Genomic DNA, 6,000 nt, shown 5'->3' with positions numbered 1-6,000 from the left:
TCAAAAGCACATAAAGAGCTTTATGCAGCACATTAGATTAAAAAACCTTATTGACAAAAAAGCTGCAGTCAAATCATAGTAGTGACCTTTCCTTCGAAAACAAGGCTTTCCCCAGCAGCCATATCATTGCACGTGCAGTATGTTAGCTGCATACAACATATTAACGGCTTTAATACCTTCCAAGCACTTTACCCAGAGAGGGTCTCAATTGCCTCCTCTATAATATCCAAATTGACAGTATTATTTTTATGACACCTTGACATCGTCTAGGGGAATAAACAATATGCCTCACCTAATAGCTCATCATGCCTAGGAATTGCAGCTCGCCCAACGATTCCTTTCAGAGCGGATTTCCACCCTGCTGCACAGCAATCTATTTAAACACAAAATTAAGCCTTAAATTGGCCAAGCACTTTAAGCAGAAACACTGTGGCCTGGATTTCCGGCTACACATCAGGAAGGTGAATCAGACTAGAGGATGTGCAGCAGTCTAGTTTATTAGTACTAACTTAAGAGAATGAAGTGAACTGCCCAGTGTTATCTGTTTCAAGACAAAAAGAAAAAACTTATAGTCCAATTCTATCCAAGTATTGGCAACCTTCAGTCTCGAAAGACTATGGTATTGCGCTCTGAAAGGTGGTTCTGGCACAGCGTCTAGTGTGGCTGAAAAGGCCAATCCGGGAGTGACAATCCCTTCCACACCGGGAGCAAGTGCAGTCTGTCCCTGGTCTGTCTCCCTGGCTATGGGCCTTCCTTCTTTGCCTCTTAGCCTCAGACTGTTGGCAAAGTGTCTCTTCAAACTGGGAAAGGCCATGTTGCACAGCCTGCCTCCAAGCGGGCCGCTCAGAGGCCAGGGTTTCCCACTTGTTGAGGTCCATCCCTAAGGCCTTCAGATCCCTCTTGCAGATGTCCTTGTATCGCAGCTGTGGTCTACCTGTAGGGCGCTTTCCTTGCACGAGTTCTCCATAGAGGAGATCCTTTGGGATCCGGCCATCATCCATTCTCACGACATGACCAAGCCAACGCAGGCGTCTCTGTTTCAGCAGTGAATACATGCTAGGGATTCCAGCACGTTCCAGGACTGTGTTGTTTGGAACTTTGTCCTGCCAGGTGATGCCGAGGATGCGTCGGAGACAGCGCATGTGGAAAGCGCTCAGTTTCCTCTCCTGTTGTGAGCGAAGAGTCCATGACTCGCTGCAGTACAGAAGTGTACTCAGGACGCAAGCTCTGTAGACCTGGATCTTGGCATGTTCCATCAGCTTCTTGTTGGACCAGACTCTCTTTGTGAGTCTGGAAAACGTGGTAGCTGCTTTACCGATGCGCTTGTTTAGCTCGGTATCGAGAGAATGAGTGTCGGAGATCGTTGAGCCAAGGTACACAAAGTCATGGACAACCTCCAGTTCATGCTCAGAGATTGTAATGCAGGGAGGTGAGTCCACATCCTGAACCATGACCTGTGTTTTCTTCAGGCTGATTGTCAGTCCAAAATCTTGGCAGGCCTTGCTAAAACGATCCATGAGCTGCTGGAGATCTTTGGCAGAGTGGGTAGTGACAGCTGCATCGTCGGCAAAGAGGAAGTCACGCAGACATTTCAGCTGGACTTTGGATTTTGCTCTCAGTCTGGAGAGGTTGAAGAGCTTTCCGTCTGATCTGGTCCGGAGATAGATGCCTTCTGTTGCAGTTCCAAAGGCCTGCTTCAGCAGGACAGCGAAGAAAATCCCAAACAAGGTTGGTGCAAGAACACAGCCCTGCTTCACTTCGCTTCGGATGTCAAAAGGGTCTGATGTGGAGCCATCGAAGACAACAGTGCCCTTCATGTCCTTGTGGAAAGATCTGATGATGCTGAGGAGCCTGGGTGGACATCCAATCTTGGGGAGAATCTTGAAGAGGCCGTCTCTGCTGACCAGGTCGAAAGCCTTTGTGAGATCTATGAAGGCTATAAAGAGTGGCTGTCGTTGTTCCCTGCATTTCTCCTGCAGTTGTCTAAGGGAGAATACCATATCAGTGGTGGACCTGTTGGCTCGGAATCCACACTGCGATTCTGGATAGACGCTCTCTGCAGGCACCTGGAGCCTCTTTAGTACAACTCGGGCAAACAGCTTTCCTACAACGCTAAGGAGAGAGATGCCGCGGTAGTTGTTGCAGTCACCCCTGTCACCTTTGTTCTTGTACAGCGTGATGATGTTTGCATCCCTCATGTCTTGAGGTACTCCACCTTCTCTCCAGCAGAGACAGAGGATTTCATGCAGCTCAGTGACGATGATCTCTTTGCAGCATTTTAGGACTTCAGCAGGGATGCTGTCTTTTCCAGGTGCCTTGCCAAAGGCAAGGGAGTCCAGGGCCACGTGAAGTTCTTCTAGGGTTGGTTCACTGTCAAGCTCTTCCAGCACAGGCAGGCACTCAATGTTGTTCAGTGCTTCTTCGGTGACTACATTTTCTCTGGAATATAGCTCAGAGTAGTGCTGCACCCAGCGTTCCATCTGCTGCGCCCGATCCTGGATGACCTCGCCTGTGGCAGACTTCAGAGGGGCAATTTTCCTCTGTGTTGGACCTAGGGCCTGCTTGATACCGTCATACATCCCTTTGATGTTGCCAGTGTCAGCTGCTATCTGTATCTCGGAACAGAGCTGGAGCCAGTAGTCGTTAGCACATCTCCTGGCAGTCTGTTGGACTTTGCTGCGAGCAGTTCGGAGGACCTGCAGGTTGCGCTCACTGGGACAGGCCTTGTATGCTGCTTGAGCTCTCCTCTTTTCCTCAATGACTGGTGTCAACTCCTCAGAGTGGGCTTCAAACCAGTCTGCCGCCTTGTTGGTCTTTTTGCCGAATATGGACAAGGCGGTGTTGTAAACGGTATTCTTGAAATGTTCCTATCTGTTGGATGCGTTTGCGTCGGCCGGGCCTGGAAGAGATTCCTCAAGCGCTTGTGCAAATTCCTCCACTTTTCTCTGATCCCGGGTCTTGCTGGTATCAATGCGAGGTCTTCCTTCCTTTTTCGTGTGATACAGTCGCTTTGTTTGCAGTTTCACTCTGCTGCACACCAGGGAGTGGTCAGTGTCGCAGGCAGCACCATGATAACTGCGTGTGATCTTGATGCTGGGAAGGCTGGAGCGTCTGGTGAGGATCAGGTCGAGCTGGTGCCAGTGCTTTGATCTTGGATGTCTCCAAGAGACTCTATGTTGGGGCTTTGTGTTGAAGAACGTGTTGCTGACACAGAGACCGTGATGACAGCAAAACTCTAGCAGGCGTTGGCCATTTTCGTTCTTCCTCCCAGTGCCAAACTGACCTAAGCAAGTGGGCCATGAACTGTTATCAGCACCAACTCTAGCATTGAAATCGCCGAGGATGAACAATGGCTCTTTTACAGGGATTTTCTTGACAGTGGTGGCCAGGTCATCATAGAATTTGTCTTTGGCTTCTGCTGGAGACGACAGAGTCGGTGCATAAGCACTGATGAGAGTGATAGGTCCTGCTGATGACTGGAGCTGCAGGGACAAAATTCTTTCACTTCCCACAGTAGGTGGGATGATGGATTTCAGCAGGGTATTTCTGACCGCAAAGCCAACGCCATGTTCCCTGGTTTCGTTTGGTGGTTTTCCCTGCCAGAAAAATGAGAAATTTCTCTCCTTGACAGATCCGGAATCTGGCAGCCTAGTCTCTTGAAGGGCAACGATGTCCATCTGCAGTCTGCTCAGCTCCATGTCGATGACAGCTGTTTTGCGTGCGTCGTCTATTTCTTGCAGGTCATCAGAGAAGCCAGGTGTCATTGTCCTAACGTTCCAGGTGCCCAGCTTTAGGGCAGTAGTTTTCTGTTTTCTGTTGCATGGTGCAGAGTTGTCGATCCGCTTGTCAGTTTTCACCCTAAACCCCACGCACCCCATGAGGTTAACGGACCGTGGCGAGGCAACACCTTACTGGCTGGGGACTGCCCAGCTTAAGGCGGGCGGTAGCTGCCCAATGAGATGCAATGATCTCTCCCACCGTCGGAAGCAGCCCCTGGCGTCATGCTCTACGCCAATCGAGCAAAGACTTATAACCGGTAAACTGCTGCTTCCCGTGTTGTGCCAATGCCGTATGGCGAAGTTGGAGTGTCCTCTCCAGTGCGCGAAGCCTGGGTAAAGAAGGTATGGAGGATAGGCTGTTACCCATGCAGCAAATCCCCCCTCTCCACGTCGCTAGAATGGTCCAATGGAAAGGCAGAAGCCAATACGGTTGGTTCCAGCGGCGTCGCAGGAGTTGCCAGAACGTGACTGTGTTCAGCCATGAACTGCCTAAGGGACTCCGGCTCCTGATTTTGCCTCGAGGTTGACTCCTGAAGCCTTTTCCAGAACTGGATGTAGCCACAAGGCAGTGGAGGTTTGAGGTCAGAGTTTCCTTCTCTTAGATGAGCTGCCTTCCTAGGCTGACGAGTCCCATCTACCCGGTGGCTGTTTAGTCGCCTCTTACGACAAGTACAGCCAAACTGAGGGCCTATTCTTAGCCCCCAGCCCCAATTCTATCCAGGCCACTGGAAATGGTCGCTACTGTATCCTGCAGAGCCAGAGAAGCAACCAGAGGTCACCTTGGGGTACCCTGTGTTGGGCCCCGGCAGCTCCGATGGGTCTACATAGCTGGAGCAGAACCAAGGAGACCTGTAAGGCCCAGGAAGGGGGATAGGATTCTGTGGCAGCCAAAGCTGCCACCCATATCCCTACCAATTTTTCTGCCCCATGAGAGCATATTTACATGTGCTCATGCCCCCATCCACCTGCACCCCCCTTCCTTTCCCTTCACCTCATTACCTTTCCATTCCCTTCATTTCATTTCCCTTACCTTGAGCTGCTCTTGGCTTCCCTTTCTGAAACGGCTGTCTGGCACGATTTTCTGAGAAGGTCAGCAGAAAAACGTGGGGGCTGCAGTGTGGAAAAGAAAGCCCTCTTCGATTGTCACCCCATGCCTGGACTGGTAATTTTGGCACGCTGGATCTGGCCCTCAGACTGTGGTTTGGAGGCTACTATTATATATCTCTGGAAAGATTGTTTCACGCAGAATGTATGCTGGAGGAGCGATGGGAGGCTGGCAGGATGGCATTCTGAAGGTGCAGAAGGGGTGGAGGGAAGACAGAATGGGGGCAGATCAGGCCCTGGAGAGGAGCAGGGATGGCAGAGTAGACCTCTGCCACATCCAAACCCCCATCCTGGCCCTGCCGGCATTACATGGGCTACTTGGTATTGCACAACTAAACAGCTGGCACAGATCCAAGTAGTCCCATTGAGCACGCTGGTGTACTGCATGGAGGAGACCGCCCATCTGACTGAATCAACCCTGGGTACAGCATGGGCTTGGTGGCCGTACTGTGCCAGCATTGGATAGGATTGGGCTGCCCATGCATACAGTATGCCATAACCTTGCAGCTCCATATAGAGGCTTCCCCTTTGCATTTACCCTTCACATTCATTCTTTTGACTGCAGCAGAGTACAGCTGCTTTGGAGTGCAGAAGGAGTACATTTTAACCTGAAGCTTGTCAAATGTCCTCCCACCTGATTGTCTTGAGCTAACAAAAATGGCAGTCATATTTAAGAACAGCATTGGGAAAGACACTGTTCAGCCAGTCTGGCTGCTGTGTGACATATGTGTGTTCAATCCTCATATGATGATATTCACACACATTATGTTTGCACAATGAAAAACGCTTGAAGAAAGGAATTGTACACCCAACAAGTTTCTATGGTGATCCATAATCTCGTATGCATGAGTGTCACACCGTATGCAACATATGGACACTCTGCCATAAGTGGAATTGTGCTGTGAAGAAGTTCAATGGAAAAAGGATTCTCCTTTCCTAGAGAACACAGACAAAATTGAATAAATCTGCAATCTGCTTTGGAATTATAAAGTGACAGTGACTCAAAATGAGAAAAATGTGTAGTCGCTCCAGCTCATTTTTTTTCTTTTTCTTTGAAAAAGGAATAATTATATGGCAGTGTTTCTTTGCCCTAATCTGTTTACAGAAATATTGAGAA

The sequence above is a fragment of the Tiliqua scincoides genome, chromosome 2 (genome assembly GCF_035046505.1).
Source record: "Tiliqua scincoides isolate rTilSci1 chromosome 2, rTilSci1.hap2, whole genome shotgun sequence".
Classification (NCBI taxonomy): Eukaryota; Metazoa; Chordata; class Lepidosauria; order Squamata; family Scincidae; genus Tiliqua; species Tiliqua scincoides.
This window is presented reverse-complemented; position numbering follows the sequence as displayed.